Source organism: Acomys minous (genome assembly GCF_964271855.1).
Source record: "Acomys minous genome assembly, chromosome: 17".
NCBI lineage: Eukaryota > Metazoa > Chordata > Mammalia > Rodentia > Muridae > Acomys > Acomys minous.
Genome location: NC_140500.1, coordinates 55,029,181 through 55,053,249, shown reverse-complemented (window position 1 = coordinate 55,053,249; position 24,069 = coordinate 55,029,181). Strand labels below are relative to the sequence as shown.

Sequence of the window (24,069 nt, the reverse complement as noted above, 5' to 3'; positions counted from 1 at the left end):
TTGAGACCCCTTTGGGTTGAATGACCCTTCTGCAGGGGTTGCATATGAGATATCCTATGTATCCAATATTATATTACATAAAATATAGCATAAAAAGTAGCAAGATTACCATCATGAAGTAGCAATAAAAATAATTTTATGGTTGGAGTCACCACAATATGAGGAACTATATTAGAAAGATTGAGAACCACTATCCCGATGGGTTAAAATGAAGGTGTCAGTGGGGACATATTTCTAGGAGAGACTCTGTCTCCTGGTTCTTGTTACAGTTTCTAGAAATTATTATGATTCTTTTGTACCTTAAGAGTCAGGGTCTGGCTGGGAGGGGTTGGGCACACCTGTAACTCTAGCACCCAAGTGAAGGCAGGAGGATCAGGAGTTCAAGGGGCTGTTGGCGTCACAGTCAGCTCAACACTAGCTTGGGGCGCTTGAGACACTGTATAACAACAACACTCTCCACCTCCCACCAAACCAGGGTCATAGAGATGTGACTCTTTTCTCTGGTTGTATCACTCTGGTGAACACTGGTCTTTTGCCTTAAAAAGAAAACCTTTGTGGTAAAATATGAATAGCATAAACTTTACCATCTAAATCATTTTAAGTGTTCAGTCTGGCATCGCTAAATATATTAACAATGCCATGTAACTGCTAGAGTTTGGGTGTTGCGCATCCCTCAGAAGTTTGTATGTTGAAGGTGTGAGTTCCAGGATGATGCTATTGGGAGGGGCCGTGACCCTTGGGATGTGGACCTGATAAGTCCTTGGGTCATTGGGAGGTATGCTTCTGATGGCGTCAACAGGGCCTCAGGTGGTCCTCTTCCTTCCTGCATGCATCAAGCTGTTTGCTCTGCTACTTCAGTTTGCCTGTCGGAGGCCCAAAACAATGGGCTCACCTAGTCTGGAACTGGAACCTTTCCGACTTGAAACAAAAGAACTTTTTTTTTTCTTTATAAGTTAGTCACCTCAGATACTTCATTATAATAACTGGTAGCTAAGTAATACAACTGCCATCAGCACTTTCAATTCCATATTTTAAAAATTATGCCAAACAAAGTCAATTCTCATTAGAAAGCAACTCTCCATCTTCCCTTCTCCCAAGTAGCCAATCATTTCTGTTCCGTTCTGTGCCTGTGTGAATTTACCTTGTACATACTTTATATAAGCAGAAGCATAGAATAATGCCCTCAAAGTTCATATATTATGTATGAAAATTTACTTCTGTTTTAAGACTCAATAGTACTCTGTGTGTTTAATGTATACATAGTATATTGGAATTTTTTTCCTTTTTTCTTTTTTGAGAGAACTCACTATGCAGTTCTTGTTGCCTTCAGACTCATCATCCTCTTGCCTCAGTCTCCCTTAGAACATTTTAGTACTGTTCTTGCATATGTCTGTATCTTCAAGTACATATTTTCAATTATCTGAGGAAATTCCTCTCTCCTTTTCTCACAAACATCCCTTGATCTTACAGCTCCACTTAGATCCTTCAATTATACTTTTGGCTTTCTTTTTTAAAACAGGAAGTCAATATGAAGCCAAGAAGTTTTTCTTAGCTTACTTTGAAACCTTCTTTAATTTCCTCCTTGGAAATTATTTTATTTCACCTTTTATATTTGTTTCAAGAGGAAATGGTGTTGTGTGAAAAATCAGAGCTTGGAATCTAGAGGCCAATTTAGATCCTGTATTTTGTACCTACGTGACTTTAGTTGATCTCCAAGCACTTGTCAAATGATTAATGAAGTGTTAATATTTAGCAGACATACTGATACATCAAACAAATACTAAGAGCTCTGTGGCTTGAACTCAGTTCTTGGTTGGTCTTGTGTGTGTGTGTGTGTGTGTGTGTGTGTGTGTGTGTGTGTGTGTGTGGTGTGAATGCATGTTCATACACAGTTTCAGGTTCTGGAGCTTCTAGCAGCTACAGTCTTTTCCTCTCTCTCCCACTCCCTCCATCCCTCCCTTATTTCCTTCCTTTCTTCTTTCTCTTTTCAGCTCTCGTTTGTTCTTGTCTAAAAGACACAGCGTGATCTTGTCTGTGCCTGGTGTGTTGTGCTCTTCTTGCTTAGCCTTGAACTGTGGCAATTCAAAGCGTCCGTGGTCTTCCCCTCAATGCTGACCAGTTTTCTGTCCCCTTACCAAAGGCGAAGGAAATCAACTTATAAAGAGAAAAAGGTTCATTTTGACTCATAGTTTTGTAGATTTCCACTCGTGATCGACTGGCCCCATTGCTGCTGAGCCTGTGGTGTGCATCAGGGCAGAAGCACAATGGTTCAATAATGCTACTCGTTTCATGGCCTGGAAGTAAAACAATCACAGGAACAGGGACTGGGGTCCTCACAGTTCTTTGAGGACACACCCTAATGGTCTGAAGACCTCATCCTAGGCCCTACCTCTTCAAGTTCCCATTGCTTCCTAAGTGCACCACGCTGTGGAGCAAACCTTTAGCTCATAGGCCTTTGAGAACATTCTAGATCTGAACTATAACACACAGCAACACGGGAAGCATTCAGGGGCCAGGCCCTCTGGTGCTCTTTGCCCTTGCAACATATGTGTGCTCAGCTCAGGGAAGGATCACGGCTTCTAATGATTGTGAGACGGAGTGCTTACATGCCAAGTAAGGTGGGCTTGGGGCTGGGCCACCACCCAGTGTCCTGGCCCCGAAGCCTCCTTGTTTCCTGAAAGTTGCTTAGAGTCCTACAGTAGAACAGGCAGGTAGTAATGGGTCTGTCTTACAAAAAAAAGTTCACAGGGGGATGAAATATGGGGAAATGAAATTCCCTGCTAGTGAAAGTGCTTAATAAACTGTAAAGTCACACCAAATCATTTTCCTCTGACAGGCATGTGTATTAAATCAAAACTCTTTCCCAAAGATCTTGAAAATAGGCTTTGTGTGCTTTTCTTCAGCTCTTGTTCTCGACCGTGCTTTCCCTTTCTTAATACACTCTCTATTTCTGTGTGTAACTACGCATCTCTGGTGCAACCCCTCCTTTTTTTTAATGCCTTGGAACACAAAGAGTCTGGAGTCAGCTGTCCTCTGAATTGAGCGCTGTGACTCAGCACTGCTAAGTAAGCATGCTTCTCCGGGCTTTTGCACTGTCCTTCTGCCCCCAGCGCCTAACCTGAAAGGCACACGCCTCTCCATATCGCCTCTTCCTGGCAGTTGCCAAGATTTTTCAGCTTGCCTGTCCTTTTATTTGTCTCTCAAGCTTTAATAAAATTGTCCTTGGTCTTCAAAAAGATCTTGAAAATGGAACAGAAAGCTATCTCCTATTCATAATCTATTTCATCCCCCTGTGGGCTAGATATGGACCACATTTCTTTTGTCGGCTTTTCCATTTTAAGAGTCTATCACAGAGAAGCTCAAAGAATGCAGTTATTACCAGTTTACTAAGCCCGGGCGTTCCGTTTCTGTGAGCACAGCCTATTCAGACAGCTTTTCCATGCTGAGGGCATTTGAGGCTACATACAAGTTAATTACAAACGTTCTGGAAGCCAGAGTTCTCTTGTTTGGGGCGATTTCATTTTTCTCAGCCATGAAATCCCCAAATCCCAAGTATGTGAATACTCAAACTCTGCATTAGTCTGGATCCAAGTGGTTTCTTGACACAAGCATGATGAGTTGGTATTGTTTGTTGCAGTATTAAGCAGGAACCCGGTGGTCCTCTGTATTGTTTGACCTTTCTTACAACTCTCTGGAATGAGAGCTCTCTAAAACACAGATGCAGATTTTTAGTACACGTTTGCCTGGGGAGGAGCTCTTCAAGGCTGCTAAAGTCGCTCTCGTTGCTAGTCACCCAGCCTCCTCTTCTTTTCTTAACCTACCTTCCCTCAAATATTGCTCTTACCCACCTGCCCTGAGGTAGCTCACCGCCATCTCCAAGCAGTGGAGAAGAGGGGCTATCAAGCCTTTCTCTGTAAGAGGATGCCTCTATGTACTCGAGATGACTTACTGTATTACCGGCTCTGAGGTGCACGACGAAACCTAGTTGCCAAGGGCCAGGGATTGGGGAATTTGGTTTATCCTGGATATCATTTTTTTTTCTATTCAGAAAAAAAGGGGGCTACAATATTATATCTTGTAAGTAGGTAACTTGTATTACAAGAGTAGCTACACAAACCACTCAGACCCCAGTCTCAGTCAGATGTGGATGGCTTATTGAGGGAACTTGCACCCCTAAAACAAGGCTGATTGCAATCAAGGCCACAGAAAGGACTCAGGAGCTCAACTGTGACATCAGCTTGTTTCCCCCAGCCAGCTTATAAAGACAAAAACCACAATTAGCTCATACAGGGGGGCAGATGGTGGAACAGGGTGGTCAGCTCTGACTCAAGTTATTTTGCTAACAAGCGATTCTAACTGGCCTTCAGTTTGGTCCTAAGTGAGGTAGGTGAGGCAGTGCTTAGGGTACATACAAAGTGTAACCACGTGTGTAGATAACAAGAGGGTAGCCAAGGTGTAAATAACAAAATGTGAATTATGACACCATTGGATCATCTAGTGTAGGTTAACTTGACCCTCTGGCAGGGAATGTTAGTGTCAGCCATGAATAACTGCTTCTAGGAAGCAGAGTTGAAGAGTTTAAAATTTTTTAACTTAATTTCACTTTATAAACAAAATGGAAGCCGAATACAGAAATGGCTACAGCTGTGTCAAAAGAATGGAACTCAGCAGTAACACTGTGTGTTATTCACACTCCATAACTCAAGCATTTATTTGGCTTTTCACAATGTCTTGTACCTCCTCTATTTGTTTTCAAGTTTAGTTTTGCGTTTGTGCCCGTATTTATGTAACGAATGGCTTCTTTCTGCAAATGCTACGACGAGGGCAAGGACTTCTGCTTTCAAGCCTAACACAGAGCCTGGTGCAGAGTAGATGTTTGATGAATTGTGGAGTAAATGAATATATGTAATTGGGGAGTCCTTCGTGATTTCCAGGGCCACTCTGTGCCTTTGCCAAAACACACTTCTAGCAGAGTGCTGATGTTCCCTCTGTGTCCCTAGAGCCCTTCAGCTGTCTCCTCAAAGGTAAATAGCTTCAGCCGATGGCACCAGTGGTACACAGTGGCTTCAGGTCTCTAGCCGGCTGGGTGGTGAGCTTCTCCTGGGCAGAGTGGCCCCCTCTCTTAACTGCATCCCTGGGGATCAGTGCCTGGCTGGCTCATAGGCTACTGTGGTTTGGAGAATCCCTCTAAAGCTCGTTTTAGATGTACTTGCTACTGTGAAGGTATTTGGGAAGTACCGTCTTTAATAGGTGATTAGGTCATGAGGGCGCCACCATCACCACGGATGGGTCAAGATAATTATCAGGGGAGTAAGTTAATTATTGCCAGAATTCAACTTAGTTTTTCTCTCTTTGTATCATGTGTGTTTGTTTATTTGTTTTGCCATATTATAGTAGGCAAAAAAAAAAAAAAAGTCCAAACTATATGGGCCCTTTGATTTTAAAATTTGTGGCTTCTAGAACTGTGAGAAATACTTCCCCTCCTTATATGTTAGTGGGTCTGTGCTCTTCTGTTTTGGTAGCAAAAGGGTTAAAAAAGGAGCCTATCAATGGAAGTCGTTTGTGTTTGAAAGTGAATCCTATAAAGAGCAAACTAAGATTCTTGCTTTCCCATTTTGCCTTCTTGTACATGAATCCCCTTTCTTTCCACTCGCTAATACTCAGTGGGAAAGAACATTTTATGCCATATCACACAAGGAAGGCCTGTTCCACTAGTGCAGTCCATTGGCCCCAGCTTCTTTCTGAACTCCCTCTTCTGTTCTGAGTTTATCCTTGCAGCAAGCCATCTCTTTTTTTTAATTGATTAATTATATATACAGTACCCCTGCAGGCCAGAAGAGGGCATCCGATCACATTGTAGATTGTTGTGAGCCACCATGTGGTTGCTGGGAATTGAACTCAGGACCTTTGGAAGAACAGACCGTGCTCTTAGCCGCTGAACCATCTCTCCAGCCCCAGCAAGAGCCGTCTCTTTTTCCATTCCTCTCGTCCTTTTACACATTGATTGAACACCCATTCCATATCAGATAAAGCTAGATGCTGATCAGTGGTAGACAAAACAGATATAGTTCCTTGGAGATTATAATCTGGTGAGGATAGCAGATAATTGCTATGTAATATCTGAATTTTCCTTGTCTTCTATTTTCAAACATAGCTGTTTAGCTTTTCATAGTTGAAGGAATTCCAAACATTTTCGTTCCCTTTCCTGCCCCTTTTAGCACTTTTGCCTATATTTCCTCTTTGTTGCTAAGGGTTTTTAAAATTTTTGTAATTATATTTATGTACAGAAAACTTAGCAGTGTACACTTAACCCAGTTTAGTGGCGAGTTCTTTAGCCTGTGCCTTTTCCAGCTTGGCGATGCCAGCCACAGATTTAGGACCCAGGACGTTGCCTCCCCAGTGGCGGCGGATCTCATCGTTGTCCGTCGTTCGTTTAATTGGTCCTAATAGCTTCCACCAGCTTAGCAGAGCGCCCTTGTCTTCCGAGTTAACCTGTGTGAAGGCAGCAGTGGTGCAAATCCTCCTGTGGACCAGCCGCCCCAGCCTGGCCTTTCCCCTGATGATGCAGTAGGGGACCCCCATCTTTCGGCACAGGGCAGGTAGGAAGACCATCAGCTCAACGGGGTCTACGTCCCGGGCAGTCACCACCAGCTGAGCCTTCTTGTTCTCCACCAAGGTGGTGACTGTATCGATCCTGTTCGAACGACAGTGGTCTCTCAGTTGGGACGTCCCCAGCAACTTTCTTCTCAGCACGCGCCAGCAACCTTATCTACATCTCCTGCTTTGTCTCTGTCCTGTCCTGTGGGCAAGCTTAAGCAGCTGGGTAGCTGTTTGCTGGTCCAGGGCCTGGGTGAGCTGGTTAATGGCAGGAGGCACTTTGAGCCGCTTATAGAAGATGGCCCTTTGCCACTGCAGCCTGATGTAGCGGAGCCATTTGACGAAGCGAGTGAGATCTCTTTTAGGCTGGATGTCCTGCCTGATGCCAAAGTTTTTGGGCCTCTTCTCAAACAAAGGATTGACCATCTTCTTGGCCTCCTGTTTCTTCACCACGGCGGGGGCCAGAGGCTACCTTCTTCCCTCTTGCCCTTCTTTCCCTTGGACATCTTGCTGGGCTGGAGGAGAGATGTTGCTAAGCTTAAATTGTGTGACCTGCACCTATGGAGGTCATTTCTGTAGCTCCCAAACGCCCTGCCACGGTGTTTACTGTGCTAGTTTCCTTCCACGCCCTTCCCCAACAGTGGGTGTTTCGTCCTTGGAAATGCTATGTTCCTTTCTTGACAATGATTTTATGTCATAGTTTTGCTTGGATGATTTAAGAGATTTATTATGCCCTCAAAAAAATGTGCTCATTATACTGGCTGGTTCTGTGTTTCAAGTTGACACAAGTTAGAGGCACCAGAGAGGATCCAGCTGTAAGGCATTTTCCCAATTAGTGACCAGTGGTGGGAGGGCCCAGCCCATTGTGGGCGTGCCATCGCTAAGCTGGAGGTCCTGGGTTCTATAAGTAAACTGGCTGAGCAAGCCAGTAAGCAGCACCCCTTCATGGCCTCTGCATCAATTCCTCCCTCCAGGTTCCTGCCCTGTATGAGTTCCTGTCCTGACTTGCTTCAGTGATTAACAGTAATGTGGGAGTGTAAACCAAATAAACCCTTTTCTTTTCCAACTTGCTTTTTTTGCCATGGTGTTTCATCACAGCCACAGAAGTCCTAACTAAGACACCGTGGGACTAGTTAAGAGCACCTGGCACTTGTGATGGCTAATCTCGGTTGTCAACTTGACTATATTTGGAAGAGACTGAAACCCAAGCGGCTGGGCACACCTGGGAGAGAATTTTCTTAGTTGGGCTATTTCAGAAGATCCACGCTAAATCTGGGCCATACCTTCTGTTGGCAGCCCACATAAAATGGCAGGAAGAAGGAAGCTTTTGCTTTCTGTCTGCTAGCCCTCATTTTCCCTGAGCCCTTCCTTCAGCGGTGTTAGCACCCATTTCTGGATTCCAATGCGGACTGGAAACTGACAGCTCTCTAGGACCTCCCTGGGGTTCCAGCACCAGGTTGGTGCTGCTGAGACACCCAGTCTCAGTCAAGGAACATCTACCAGATCCTTGACAGCCCTTGACAAGAGACGGCCTTTGTTGGGCTACTCAGACCACAGCTTGTAGGGCAGTCTAATAAATGAGTGTGTGTGTGTGTGTGTGTGTGTGTGTGTGTGTGTGTGTGTGTGTGTGTCGCTGTACTTGTAGAGGACCTGGGTTCAGCATCATCTGTGTTACTTTTCTATCACTGTAACAAAGCACCATTACCAAGGCAATTTATAGAAGAAAGAATTGCGAAAGTTTAGGGCCCATGACCATCGTGGCAGGGAGCATGGCAGTAGGCAGATAGGCGAGCATAGCACTGGAGCAGTAGCTAAGAGTTCACATGTACTCGACAAGCATGATGGGCTGGGGCAGACAGCTGGGAATGGCGTGGACTTTTGAAACCTCAAGGCCCACTCCCAGTGTACACCTCCTCCAACGAGACCGTATACCCTAATCCTTCCCAAACAGTTCCACCAATTGGGAACCAAACATTCAAATGCATGAGCCTGTGGGAGCCATTTTCGTACAAACCACCACATTCCACTCCCTGACCCCCATAGGCTGGTAGCCATATCATAATGCAAAAATGCATTTAGTCCAACTTCAGAAGTCCTTGTTCTCTTTCACAGTCCCCCATACAGTTCAAAAGCCCAAAGTCTCTTCTGAGACCCAAAGCAATATCTTAACTATAACCCCTTGTAAAATAAAAAAGCAAATTACATACTTCAAAAAATAAATGACACAGAGTATGTACTGCCAATCTCTATAAAGTGGAGGAATTCAAGTATAATGAGGGAATACAGGACCAAAGCAAGATGGAGCAGGGCAAGCTCCAAGTCAGATGTGGCTTCACATCTTATGTCAAAAGGCTTAGGTAGCTCTTCCCTTCCAGTTTTGCTTCCTGCAAAACCACTTCTCCCTTGGGCTGCTGGTTCCATTCCGTGTCCTCACCTCCTCTAGGCAGGCATCCCATAGATCTGCCATCTCCATCACAATCCAGCCTGTGTGCTCCGGGATATGCAGGCCCTGATCAGGGGAGAGAGTGGTCCTTACCCCTACTGCTCTCAAGATGAGATTTCTGGGGTTGGACACAACTCAACCCGACTCCTGCTCTGGACAGGCTCCTCCTGGTTCCATGGTACCCTGGCCTCACATTTGCCAAAGTATCACAAGAGCGGTCTCGAGCTCAGTTACTAATATTGTTCTCTGAAAACTCTTTGAGCTCGGCCTCTATAGTCCACACTGCTCTCAGAACAGCTGTCTTTAAGTCCCCAGGAGGATTTCCTGTTAACCCCAAAAGTCTTGTAATGGTACCCATCCATGGTACCAACTTCTGTCTTACTTTTTTGCTTCTGTGACAAAGTACCAAGGCAAAGCAATTTATATATAATATAGAAGAAATATAATATATAATGTAGAAGAAGGCACTTATTAAGGATTTCTCTGTTTCAGAGGATTAGAATTCATGAGCATCACGGTGGCAAGTGTGGCATCAGACAGTTAGGTGCTAGAGCAGTTGTACCAAAAAAATAATGCAACTGGTAAATCTTCATGTCATTCAAATGCAGATGGAATTGATAGTGTACCTCAAGTCCCACATTCCCAGCTCTTCATCCCATAGGCATTAACTTTAAGTTTCTGAAGTATTCTAGAAATATATTGTGATGGGAGGTTCTCCAGAGAGAACCTTTTATAGCCATTCTTCTTCTTCTTCTTCTTCTTCTTCTTCTTCTTCTTCTTCTTCTTCTTCTTCTTCTTCTTCTTTTTCTCCTCCTCCTCCTCCTCCTCCTTCTTCTTCTTCTTTTCTTCTTCCTTCTTCTCCTCTTCCTTCTCTCCTCCTCCTTTTCTGTTTTTGGTTTGGTTTGGTTTTTGGAGAAGGGATTCTCTGTGTAGCCTGGGCTATCCTGAACTTAATTTGTAGACCAGGCTGTCCTCAAACTCAGATTTCCATCTGCATCTGCCTCCCGAGTGTTGGGATTACAGGCATGTACCACCCCGCCTGGCACAATTTATAGCCGAATAAAAGTCTTTGTTTCGGCCATCTGAGACTACGTGTTTGGGGACCTAGCTGTAGCCTATCATGTCCAGAACACAGGATTTTTAAGGCAGAATCCATATCCTGGTGTTTTACTTGGAACCTTCTGGGAGGCAGTTTATCAGAAAGAAGTTAAAGAAGAGGTTGGCTGGCGGGGGTTCCGCACAAACAGCCAATTTAACAGAAGTTTAACAGTTTAACTAGGACATCATGACCAACCTTGGGCTCCTAGAATAGAGTTAGGTAATTTTCCATGGGATTCTCTATTAGGGAGATCTAATCCTAGCTAACCCTGAAATGGCCTCAGTAAGAAGATGGAAGAACTTGTGCACTGCCTTCCCCTGTCACATTCTGCTATTTTTTTTTTTTCTAAGACAGGGTCTCCCTGTGCAGCCTTGGCTGTTCTGGACTCGGTTTGTAGACCAGGCTGGCCTCGAACTCACAGCGATCCGCCTGCCTCTGCCTCCTGAGTCCTGGGATTAAAGGCGTGTGCCACCATGACCACATTCTGCTAATTTAATACTTAGAAATCACCAAGATGCTTGCTGTATGAGACTGAGAATGGGGCCAGGAAGATCAGCCAAAACATGTTTTGGGAGTCTAAAGTAATGTGTTATGAGAAAGGGAGGAGTAGTAAAGAAATGTGTAGAGGGAAAAATAAGATGCCAAGTATTAGAGAAGAGGCTGGAGAGCAAAAGACAACTGCAGGTTAGTGTTCCTAGGGTTCCTGTAAGAATAAAAATATCTGTGATGGAAGGAGGTTACTGAGTTGGGTTGGGGCAGGTCCCTCCCACTGCCTTTATGAGTTTAATGTTGTTCGAGGTGACCAAGCCATTTAAAGCAGTTTCCCCTATGCCGCTGGTCAGGAACTTTCAGGAGGGAAAGGGCAGGGAAAAGACTGTGTGAGAGTGTCGTGGGAGTCGGCTGTAGATGAGGCAAATCTTATCCCATCCATCAGCCACTTGAAAGAACTGTGTCACACGTTCCCTCCAGCCACAGGAAAGGTTGAGAAATGTAGTTTGGCTCGATGTCTAAGAAGAAAGGATTGAGGGACCAGTTAGTAGCCACTGTTCAGGCCCACAGAAAAACACTTTGTATGCAGACCAGCCACTGTGGAAGGATGCTAGTTTCTGCAGATGACCCAGGAAATATGTTTCAGGTTAGGGTAGTCAGGAGATTCTGAGCTGCATTGTCCCATTTTGGCGAATCAGAATGTGACATCAAAGATTCTGGCAAAGCCTACAGCTAAGAGACAAAGCATTCCTTGCCTATTTCTGACCTTGAGAAGATAGGTTTGGGTGGGGGTACAGGTGATGATCCTGTGGGTCACACCTGGCAAACACTGAGCAGGCCTGAGAGGGCCTTAGGCTCAGGCAAAAATCTGTTAAGACAGGAGCTTAAGTTTATTTAAGGAAGGATGGAAGGAAAGAAGGAAAGGAAGGAAGGAAAGAGGAAAAGAAAGGAATAGAAAAAAGTAAACAAAAGCAAGTTACTGGTGGAAAGGGAGAGATTCTTCACACTGGAAGGGAAAGGAAAAGAGGAACCAAGGTTGAAGAAGATAGGAAGAACAGGAGCCAGCTGATAGAGACATGTCTACTGCTGGGGATGGACCCCATACTGCAAGGATGTGTAAGAGTGAAGAAATAGAAGGGCTCGCGATGACCTCCTCGGGTGACTGGACAGGGCTACTGAAAAGACATCTAAAACGAAGCTGTCTAGGATCGCTTCAAGTACTGAATGCCTGAACTCCTTTAAAGAGTAGCAAGCGGATGGAATTCTCCCGAATAGGTTTCACTAATTAGCACACAATTAGATTTGTAAATTTGTAAATCCCTGTCTCCCGGAACCTGATAGAAACAGCGGTAAAAGAAGTGACAGCCCCCGCCCCCCCCCCCATTTTGCTCACTGATTGAACTGCAGTCAGCATCGCACCGCTCGCTCACTCCCTTCTTTGCAGCCCCCCACCCGGGGCTGGAACTCTGATTAAGCTTCCCAGCAGGTGGCAGTGCCTATGATTAGAGGGTTCTGTGAGGCTTGCAGCTTGCATAATGCGTTTTGCTCATTCCTTGCTCAATTCTCATGCCAGCCAGGAGGCCGCTGAGTCTCGGGACCATTCAGAGCGCGGGAGCTGGTCACGGAAAACCCACTCTCTGATTTCAGGTCTCTGTTCTAATCTCCTGGATAAGCTTCTGCTTATTATTTTTCCTTTTCACCTTTAGCTGCTAACTTGAATATTTTCCTTAATTGTATTGTCACAATCAAGTTGACAGAAGAAAAACAGGAAGGAAGAAACAAAGGAAGGAACGTTGAGACAGTGCCCTACAGATTCTTTCCCTACTTAAGGGCTGAATTGTCCTCTTAAATTTATGTGATGCGATCCTAACTTCTGTGCCTCGGTATGTGGTGTTATTTGAGATAGGGTGCCCTAGGGCAGCCAATCGAACATGGAGTCATCTGAGTAAGGTCGGCTGAGATGCCTGATGGATGATGTCCACACAGAGAGGGGAAATGGAAAGGCACACACATGCAATGCCACATGAGTGTGGTCCGCTGTAAACCAAGGAGAAGTATAGGCCGTGTCCTTTCTTCCCCGCCTTCAGGAGACAGCCCTGTAGACATCTTGAACTTAGAACCTTCAGAAGTGTGAAACAACAGCTATTGTTTAAGCCACCAACATCTGAACAGCAGCTGTAGGTTAAAAAAAAAATGCACGACCAGTTTTCTTTGAGGGATGTGACGCAAACTACTGCAGAGACACCCTCAGGTGTATTGCCTTATCCACAGAGTGTTTTCACAACAGAGTAGAAAGTGCCAAAGTCAAGTTCATTGCACTTAGTTATTCCTTTATATTAAAAAAAAAAATGACATTAACTTGATCTGATTTGTTTGTTTGTGTGTGTGTGTGTGTTCATTCCTATTGGCCTATAGAGATCCAAATAAAATTTTCTGTGCTTGCAAACCATTCCTTTGAAAATACATTCCGGAGTTTTCCTTAGGGCAAATTTCAGGCTCACTGATCTATAGCAATCCCCACTTGCCTTCTATAAATTGTAACACTGGCCTTGCCTGACGCTGCTGATGTTTGTTTGTTTGGCGTTCAGGCTGGTTATTTTACAGAGCTATTCAGCTTGAGTTTGTCTGATATTTGCTCCTGCTGAGATTCTGGTCCTGCGCTTTTGCCTTGGGTTCCAGTGTTAAGAGCAGTAGCTTGTTTCCTGAGGATGATGCAACAAAACAAAACAAAACAAAACCAAAGGACTAGCTGCACAAAGCAGTTCCACCTCCCATTGTTAACCTGCTGCATCAGGTTCGCCCTGGCCCAGAGCTTTTCACTTCTCTGTTCTTGTGCCAGTGAGGCTTAAAGGTCTCTTCCAAGCTGTTAGCAGGTTTCATCCCAGTTGATGCCAACAGTCTCATCTTTGTGACTTAGTTCTGGAGGCAGCAAGAAGCGTCAGGCAAACGATCCCCGTCTGGGTTCGCATCTTAGTTCCACCACTTGTCTGCCTCCTCTTGAGTAAGCGTCGCTGGGGGCATTAACTCTGAGTTTCTATGGATTGAAAGATGATGGATTTAACCAAGCAGCTTGCAAGGCTACTGAGGAGATCAAATAGGATAACGCATAGAGTGACAGGCCTGTGGTAGCACAGCACGTGCTGTACTTTCTCTGATTTCCCTTTCTTTCCTTACTCTTGCCTGTCCCTGGTGGCACCCACTCAGACACGGTCAGGACAGAAGCACAGCCTATCAGCTGAGCAGTCAGTAACTGTTAATGGTTTCTTGCTCAGCCGCTGCCTGGAATGGCCCTGGGCAGAAAGAGTAGCCTTGGCTAAGCTTTTGCTTTCTCCCTGAATGCCTTCAGCATCCAGTGACTGGTGTTCGAGGGGTTCAAAGGGCCTCAGTGCGGATAGCTCTGAAGGGCCACCCTAGCTCAGGAAGCCTCTGTGAGGGCAGGAGTGGCCTGGGTTGCAGCTCAGTTCTTTCCAGCTGCTCTTGCTTTCATGGAAAGTGTTGATTCCTGTACGCGCCCCTCCAGGCCACCTGAATTCTCATCTCAGACTCAGAGACTGTTTCCTGGGGAGCTGACCTGTGATTCTTGATCACGTATCTTCCATCAGATTTTTAGTTTGTGTAGTTCACATAGGGGCAAAAAGCTACACTGAAAAATATGGTCAATTATAAAAGGATACTTTCTGGGACTGGGGAGACTGCCCCGCCTTTAACAGTACTTGCTCCTCTTGCAGAGGACCAAGGTTTGGTTCCCAGCACTCACACCAAGCAGCCCACAACCACCTGTCTCCAGGGAATCCAGTGCCTTCCTTTGGCTCTGGTGGGGACACACACACACACACACACACACACACACACACACACGAGCATGAAAATGCACACGCACAAGCACAGAAACAAAAATAAATTTAATCTTTTTTTTGAAACAAAGAAGGTCTATTTAATACAAAAAATGTAGAAAGAAAGGAAAATATATTTGAAGTCTGCGTGTTTTGTAAGCACCCTCCCACCCTTCCAAGGGCATGTATGTGAGTGTGGAGATGTCATCTGTGCAGATGGGATCCTGTGCTACATGCTAGACTGTAACTGCGGTGAATGAACATGGCCAGGCCTTAATTCCTATCTTAATAGAGTCCTTTCAGGCATGTGAAAGACTTCCTTATAGCTAGGTAAGACCGTATGACCTAGTTGTGGTCAGCAGCATGTGAGAGAGGTGGTGTGGGCAGCTTGTGCGTCATGCCCTTGAAAGAGGGACTTGTTTTGCCCTTAGCAAGGTTGTGTTTCCCAAACAGCCATGTGGTTTTGGCCTCCAGAGTGGGCAATGGAGAGTTGGCAGAACCATTGAGAAGTGAGGTCTTACTGAAAAGCCTTTGCCATCAGGTGTGCCCTTGAAAGAGCTTGTGGGACCCTAACCCTAACTTTTTCATTCATTGAGGTGAAAGGTTTTCCTTGCCTTGTACTCTTGAGGTAGGCTCAGAGAAGTAGGGCTAGTTAGTGGATCATGGAGCAAAACTATAAAAAGAATCCTTTTCTCTTTGTAAATCAATTATCTTGGTCGTTTGTTACAGTAACAAATGTAGCGAGGATTTGGGGTTCTTTAAAAAAAACCCAGTTATGTTATGTGAACATGTTTTTGTTTTAATCCCAGGTGTGGGATATGGGGCTGATTCTGATTGTCCACAACAGCTAATTATAACGTGTCTCGTGCTCTGGCAGGGGTGTGATTTGTGCCAGCTACAGATAGTTTAATTCTGGGAACTCTTGGGAGGGTATAAATGCCAGAGCCCAGAGAGGGATGTGGGTACTCTGAAGAAGAAGAAGAAGAAGAAGAAGAAGAAGAAGAAGAAGAAGAAGAAGAAGAAGAAGAAGAAGAAGAAGAAGAAGAAGAAGGCGGCTACTGCCCCCCATAACTCCCCTCTGTAGCTCCTGCTGCTGCTGCTGCTGTTTTGTCACGTGGTCTTGAGAAAAGACACTGTAAGAAATTGGAGATGAAGATTGGACTTGTCCCAGGGATCCAACTCCCTTAACCAGCAGGAAATAGTCTAAAAAGATCTCAACGTCCTCTCTCCCCACTAACTTCCTGTCTTTCCTACCTGGTTTTGGGGTGTGGGAAGGAATAAGGGGCTTTCTTTCTCTCACCTCTGAGTTTGGAGGTTTTTATGAACAACTTTTTCTAGTTTTCCTTTTTGAAAGAATGTATTTTGTGTGTATGAGTGTTTTGTCTGTATGTGTGCCTGTGCACCATGTCCAGGCCTGGTGCCATGTGCGTATTAGGAAATGAACCCTTGTCATCCGCAAGACCATCAAGTGCTCTTAACCACTGAGCAGCCATTTTACCAGCCCCTGCATTTAAATTTTAAAAACATTTTAGTTTATGAAAATACTATGTTCAAGGATAAAAATTAAGGGAATACAAAACATCATGAAGAAGAAAACAAAGATGTCCTAGAGATAACTGTTGATATAAGGGCTGATTCTGCCTCTCCAAGCCAACTTTATGGTGTGATAAATACTGTAGCTTTCCTTGTGTCAGATTTGTATTTTAATTTTGTTAATAAAATTTTTTAAATATAGAAATTTAAATTTCTTACATAATCAAATTTATCCCTGTTTCCTCCTTAAAGCATCTGGAGTTTTACAAATTTAGAAGATGATTCCTCAACACTTGCAGTTTTGCCCTTTAGTACTGGTGTGTGTGTGTGTGTGTGTGTGTGTGTGTGTACGTGTGCCAAGGTTTTTGTTTTACAGCACTGGGTTCTAAACCTAGGGCCTTATTTCTGTTGGTCAATGCTTTCCCACTGAACCACATCCAAGTTCTTACATTGAAAATTTCATTAAACTGAATAAATTGTAGTAAGAGGGCCTTCTCTAATTTTTTTCTAGTGGAAATTCTTTCACTCCTGTGACTAAGAGTTGATGGTGGGCTGGAGAGAAGCTCACAAACTGAAGCCCACACGAGACAGAGTCTTTTCCATGCTGGATTTTTTTCCTCTTTTCAGATGTTGTTCTCCATTTCTGTCAAAGCTGGTATCCCACTGTCTACCTGACACTTGACTGTGTTCTTTAAAAGCATTTTGGCCATGCCTGTGCAATCCCAGCAGTGAGCTCCAAGACAACCTGGGCCAGCTAGTGAAACCCAGTCTCCAACAAAGCAAAGCAAAACAAAAATTATATTTAAGCCTCTATTTATTGTTTGTTGTAGACTGATCTTAACCACACCAAAAGGCACAACAGCAGCCATGAAAATAAAGCTCTCAGCAAGCATTCTTAGAAAACAGACACCTCACTCATGAGCTTCCACAGTGCTGTCCACAAGGGGCCATACCTAATGTCTCAGCAGGTATTCTAGTGACAGTTTACAGATGGCTTTTTATGCCAGTAGACACAGACCATAATTTTTGTCACCTGCATCACATGGTACAGACAAACACAAGAATTTATTAGACTGTTTTTCACAGCCAATTTGACATTTAAAAAAAATTATCTTTGTGGTTTTCCTGCATGTATGTTCATGTAGTATGCGTGTGCCTGGTGCTTGCAGAGCCAAAAGAGGGAATCATATCCCCTGCAGCTGGAGTTACACAGATGGTTGTGAGCTGCCATGTAGGTGCTGGGAACTGAACACTGGTCCTCTGTAAGAGCAGCAAGTGTTCTTAGTTCTCGGTCATTTTTAAAATTATTATTATTATTATTATTATTATTATTATTATTATTATTATTATTATTATTATTATATGTTACCCTTGTTGGTCTTGGGATGATTTTTCATTCTTCTTAGAGAGTCTTAGAAGTGGGATTTCATTGGCAAAAGCCATCTATTGTTTATTTTTCAGACACTTTATTACGGATAATTTCTCTTCTTTCTTTGCTGTTTTTTTCCTCAGTGGTTAATGTCAGTTCTTGTAAAATGGCTTCTCCTTACCATCTCACTTTTTGGCAAGACTTTCCTGTATCTGAGTCTGCTACATATCCACATGTATATGTTTCTTGTATATGAATGTTGCTTCGTAGGTTGCCTTCTCCATACAAGCTGGTCACCCCTGCCTGATCCTTTACAGGGCAGGAAGGTTCACTGAGTGGTAAAGCATCAGGTCATATGCCGTATCCCATAACACACTATGCTGAAAGTTAAGTACATGCACAGCTGACTGTCATGTTTTAATTAGCTTTGTGCATCCATAACAAAACAGCGGTTTTGGCAATGAGACAATAGTTTTGGAAATGAGGAAAGATTTGTTTTGGCCCATTGTATTGAAGATTCCAGTCTGTGGTTAGTTGATTTTGTTGTGTTTGGGCTTGTGGCGAGGTAGTACCGCTAGGGTGGAAGTGTGTGCTAACCTGGATTAAACAGAGAAAAAGGAGGGGTCACTATCCTACTGTCTGCCTGAGGAGCACAGACCTTGGTGGTAGCATCTCCCACTAGGCTCCACCTCTACAGCCATGGCTGAGGCCAAGCCTTTATTAGCACAACGGCCTTCGCTAGATGCTTGTCCAGGTCAGAGCATTTCCAGGCGTACCGTCACCCAGACTCACTGATGAAAGGCCGCATGTTTCAGTGCCTTTGAGGCCCAAGGAGGCTGGAGGCATTTTGTTTATTTTTGTTTGCTTGGAAATAAATCTAAGTTAAGTGTTGGGCAGTGAGGAGAGGGTAGTCATCTGCTCCTTACGTACTTGTCCTACCACTTGGCTGGCCACCATTGGCTCTTAGTTTTCTCCTAGTTTGCCAGCAAGTGAGCTGTGAACTTCTTCATCTGTTGACTTTGCTTCATTACACGTAGGGTCTCAGTGTGGCTGCTGCACTGATTGGGCTGTGTGAGCAAGAAGAGTTAAAGCAAGTGAGGTCCTGGCAGGCAGGCCCAAGCCCAGGGTTCTTTTTTGCAGTGTTAGCTTGGGTCCATCACTAAGTTCTAGAAAAGACCCAGTGTTGTAGGGAATAACAGCACAACTGTGGATTTTTAAAAATAGACTTGAGAGCCTTTGTTCAAGCCTAAGAAGTGTTTTCATTGAAATTATTTCTGACCTGTTTAGTGGCTTTCCACCCCCACTCCCTCCTGCCCCTGGCCTTGAGTCTTTCAATCCCTTCAATGAACTGTAACCGTGAAAAGGTGACCAACCACTGGGATAGACCATTAAGGGCCAGGATGGTGAGGTTTAAATGCAACCGTGCAACTGACAGAATGATTCATTACCTTCTAGGTCCTTGGAAAAGATGAGAATTTCTCAAAGTGTGTTCCATGGGCTGATATGAATCGGACAGATGTCCTAGGCACACAGAGTTCTCAGGGTTCCAGGCCAAGTTGGCTTAGGAAATGCTGCATACTAATACCCCTCTCCGAGCTGTACAATGTACATTAGCATATTAAAAGTTCTGAGCGGCACAGCGGGTAAAGAGTCCAGTTTCAGTTCTGCCCACTGATTAAGCAAGTTTATTAGTCCCAGGGACAAATTTCTTTTAAGCCAAACAGGTTTCCCCTAACACCAATTTTGGAAAGGACTCAGGACACTTAATGGAATTTTCCCTCTTCTTTGGTCATGGAGTCCCAGCAGCCCATTAGACCGTGTGTCCTTATTGAACACAGCAGCTACCTTTTAAAAGAAATGCAATCAAAATCTAATTCCCATGAGTTAGCTTATTTGTTCAAAATGTCATTGGTGTGTTTAGATGCGTTATACAAAAAGGAACGGTGTGCCTTTCAATTCCCACGAGCCATTTGTTAATTTCTGAAAATGACTTTCTAATGTACTCACTGATGGATTTATTCAAACAATAGGTATAAGGCTATGCCTAGGTCTGCAGTTCTGTGCTAAGTGCGAAGACGCTGGAGATGTTTCAGTCTGGCATGGATAGAAAAGGAAACTGAGAGAATATGAGAAATCCATATACGTTGTGTGGCTCTGGCCACTCTATGGGCACAGCGGGTCTGTGGCGTCTCAGTGTTAGGAGGCCAAGGCAGGCGAAGTTCTATCCTAAGCCCTAGAGAGTGTGGCTCAACCAGGAAGTAGGCCATCATTTCATGAGACCAACCCAGGCCACATCCAACAGCGGCAGTTTGTTGGCGTACTTTTTAAAAGTACGTATTTTTATTTTGACTTCCTTAAATCTCTTTCTCCCTATTCCTCCACAATCCCTTCCAATACCCCAATACCCGGTAGGAGAATATGTTAGTGGGGAGAGGGGGCATAGTTTTCCTCAGCTACTTCCTGCTGGTTAGGGTCGTAGGGTTCCTTGGGGGCAAGTCCAATCCTCATTTCAGGACATCTCCAATTTCTCATCAAGCGGAATCAACAGCCACCAGGAGCAGCAGGGGACAAGCGCCAGCAGGCTTCTTCTTTCTCTGAGCCCCCAGTCTCTCCCTCTCTCTCTTTCTGGGTCTGGCATTTATTCCCATTGGCAAAGACCACTCCCCTCCCCCCCCCCCCACGGAGCTGTTCACAGCTGACAAACGTCACGTGCCCTCTCATGAGGCAGCTATCAGCTGTGGACCAACTGGAGCAGCCCCCCACACCCGACACCTGGGATTGAAACAAAACTATGCTCACATATCACAAGCCCAAACTTTCACAACAGCAGTTCACAGTGGCAGCAGCACTGCTGTGTAGAATGCCACCTCAAAACTCAGCGGCCTAACCCTCATCATGTGCTGTGGCAAGCAGGCTGTGTTAATACCGTCTAAGCTCCTCCTTGGCTCTGCCTCAGACTGAAGAGGCTGCACTTTCACTTCAGGTTGAAGGTTAGTGGGGAGCATGTCTGCACTACAAGTCTCTTCTTGCATCGGTGGACTAGCCAGGCATGTTTTGGTAACAGCAGAAGCCAAGATGGCAGATTCAGCTAACTAGACAAAGACTCTCAGTTCTCTACCAAGACAGTTGGCTAAAGCATGTCAGAGGACAGGACAGATAAACAGTCAGGGTGCAAGTTATACAGCAAGGATCTGGGTGTCCTCTCATTTGTGACTCAGGAGCCAGTGACCCAACTTGTATGAAGGCCCGAGTCCAGGAGCCATGCAGTGATTGTATTGCCTCTTTCATCAGGATGCTTGCTAACTCAATGCCAGCTCCATGAAGAAGTTATCTCTGGGTCCAGGGGCTGTTGACAGTGGGCAGTTGACTTTGTCTTTTTGTTTGGGGGAACCTTAGCTTTTAATGGCCGAGCCACCTCTCCAGTCAGGCAGCTCATTTTGAATAAAACATAGCAGCCCAGGGATGAGGTTAATTTAATTGTCAGCATGGTGGGGGTGCCCAGGCAGCTGAGGGAACCCTATTTTCTGTTGTAGCGGCATCAAGATGAGATTAACATTTGAAATGGTAGACTGGGTGAAGATGATCCTCCTTACCTCCATTAAAAGCCTGCAGGACAAGAGCAGAAGGAAGGGCGGTTCTTTTGCCCTTCCTGAGCGGAGCATCTATCTTCTCCTAGTCCTGGACATGACAGCCCTAGTCTTCAGAGCTAATGAGAAATTACATAATTGAGTCCCTTGGCTCTCAGGCCTTTGAGCCAGGACAGAACTGCATCATCAGTCCCCTGTATCCCTTGCTTCAGATGACAGATGGTGGGATTTCTTGAGCACCATAGGAATGAGGGCCAACTCTTGTCATTCCCTGTTCACACCCGTTCTTCTGTCTCTCTTTGGCTCTCTTGGTCTTACCTCGGTCTCAGACTCTGTCTTTATTCCTATCCCTGTTTATGGCTCTATCCTTGTCTTTATATCTATTCCTGCCTCTGTCTCTCTCTCTCTCTGTCCCTATCTTTATATCTCTGTCTCTATCCTTGTCTCTGGGTCTCTCCTTCTATCCCTATCTTTGTCTCTATTTCTCATTTGACTCTATCTCTACCCCTGTCTCTGACTCTGTCTCTATCTGTCTCTTTATATATTTGCCTCTTTTACTAGTGAACCATGGCTAACAGCAGGATTGGAGGGCTAGCAGACTGTAGTGATTTGAATGAGACCATCCCTCATAGGCTCAAGATCTGAACATTTGATCCCCAGCTGGTAGTTATGTTTGGGGAAGCTTAGGAGTTTCAGCCTTGCTGGAGGAAGCATGCCACTGCTGGCAGGCTTTGAGATGGAAAAGGCTCCCCTGCTTGCAGTTTGCTCTCTGCTTCATCCTTGCAGTTGAGAGTGTAAGCTCTCAGCATCCCGTTCCTACTGCCATGCCTGTGACTTGCTGCCACGGTTTCCTGCCGTGATGGACCCTTATCCCTGTGGAACCCTAAGCCCAAATACATTTTTCTAAAAGTTGTGTTTGGTCATAGTGTCACAGCACCAGAATAGGAAGTAATACACAAAGGAAGTGATCCCCCCCCCCCCGGCCCCCGTGTTGTGCATCCTCCACCTCTGAAGCTCCATCTCTAGTCAGCTAAGGTTGGGCTACCTGATGACACTATGTGCAATGCCGCTGTGTGTACCAGAAGTCTGTGTGCTGACCCCCCTCATCATCACTCAGCTCCTGATGGAGATCATTGGAGGATAACCTCAGCTAGCCAAGAGGTGGCTGGATACTTTAGGAAAGGATTAAATGTTGAAAACACTTGATAGCAGACCCAAAGCAAAAACAAAGGAAGAAAGAATAGGAAAAGTGTGGACGGAAGGTTCCTTACCAAATGGTCCTTCTCCCACTCTGAGCCTGTCTCTGTGATGTGCTGGGTCAGTGGATAGTGGTAGACACAAGGCAAGCAGAGACTAATGAAGGCCTGTGTTCCAGGTTGTCCTTCCAGCTGCGGAAGCCTTGTGCTCCCAGTGAAGCAAGCCCAGACTCGCCTGCTGCTGATCCCAGACATATGGCCTCTGCCTCAGCTGACTTCAGTGAGGCCTCTCCAGACCAGCCACACTGCTAGCTCCGTGACTATTGATGGGATCATCTCTGCAGAGGAGCTGCTCAGCTGAACCGTGAGACACAACAGCCCTTCACCTTGTTGAGACACCGAAGCCTGGAGTGCTCTCTGAGCAGAGGGAGGTAAGGGCTTCCCTACCCTGCGGCCTACAGTAAGATTAGCGCTGTGGGTCCTGGCAACGTTAGAGAGCAGAATAAGCTGGTAGATTGTGCAGTTTCTAATGCTGTTGGTGAGTGAAAGTGGGTAGGGACAGAGGAGAAGGGAAGGAGGCTGTGATTCTGTTGTTCATGTTCTATGACACCAGTGGGAACTGGCAAGAAAAAGAGGAGGTTATAAGTATTAAGTAACCGACTGAACTTAGGGCGATCCCGGAACAGAATGTTGATCTTCTGGTAGGAGAAGAATTGCAGCAGAAAGTAAGGGAAATAAGTGGTAAGATCATGGCTGTGTTAATGATTACTACATAAAATGTTACCAGCTAAGCTGTGAGGCACATTCTGGTATCAAAGATGTTATGTGAGAAAGTTAAAATTTTTTACAATGCTGTATCTAAAAAAAAATATATATATATATATTTCTATATATATATAGAACCAAGGCCAAATGTGTCGTAGCAATGAAAACAAATATAAATCATTTATTAGAAGAAAAAGATTTTCAAATGAGTCACAAAGTAAAATAGAAAAACTGTAAATGCAAGGATGGTTGAAGATACTCCAACAAAAGTGTGCTAATAAATGTGTGTTTACAGGAGTGCTGTGTGCATGTATATGTGTGGCTATGTGTCTCTGTGTGCACATTCACGTGTGTGCCTGCGTGTGCAAGTTAGTATGTATACATGTGTCTGTGTGTCTATGCATGCATGTAAGCATGTACGTGCATGTGTGCATACATGTGCATGTCTGTGTTTACATATGTGTGTGTCTGCATGTGCATGCATGGTTTCCTGTATGTGAGTCTTTGTGTGCATGTACATGCATGTGTGTCTGTATGTGCATATCTATATATGGATGTGCATGCAGGTATGCATGCCAGTATTTGTGTGTACATGCTTGTATGGTGAGCATGTGTGCCTGTGTGTACATATATGTATGTATCTGTGTATACATATATGTATGTACCTGAATATGTGTGTGCCTGTCTATAAGCATAAGGAACATGACTTTAATATCAGACAAGGTAAAATTCAGATTAAAAATTATTAAATAGAACAAATTTCAGCACTTTACATTAAAAAAGGATAAAATTAATGAAAATAGATCTTCTGTAAATATCTATGTATCCACAAACACAGTAACTGTAAGGAGAGATAGACAAGAAACACTAAGTAGACCTAAGTTCATATATTTCAGTCTAAGGCAGATGAAGTTGACAGAGTCACGGTATTAACTCCACTAAATTTCTATGTCAACTCTATTAGGTATTCTGTAGTCATCATAAATAAATATCATATAATTCTTAGAAGAATGTATACAACATGTATGGAAAAGTACTGTGCTACTATATTTCTGATAGCACACAAAGTATTTGTGTTGTGATTTGTATTTGGACATGTGTATATGTGCCCCAGTTTGTGGTGCTTTAGGGGAGGTTATGGGGAGAGCAGGCTTGTTT

General features: G+C 44.5%; 1 long non-coding RNA gene and 1 pseudogene across 2 annotated transcripts in view; one reads left to right on the top strand and one right to left on the bottom strand.

Annotated features, from left to right (window-relative positions):
• Window positions 1–24,069, top strand: part of LOC311588488 — a 40,678-nt gene that overhangs the window by 2,609 nt on the left and 14,000 nt on the right. The window contains exon 2 of the long non-coding RNA XR_014776220.1: window positions 22,326–22,577. This is a non-coding gene — a long non-coding RNA (uncharacterized lncRNA). The remainder of the gene's footprint in view (window positions 1–22,325; window positions 22,578–24,069) is intronic.
• Window positions 6,270–9,402, bottom strand: LOC311588794 (large ribosomal subunit protein eL8-like; annotated as a pseudogene). Its single transcript has 2 exons — window positions 9,275–9,402; window positions 6,270–7,112 (listed from the first exon to the last, which is right to left on the bottom strand). The product of its transcript is annotated as a large ribosomal subunit protein eL8-like (transcript).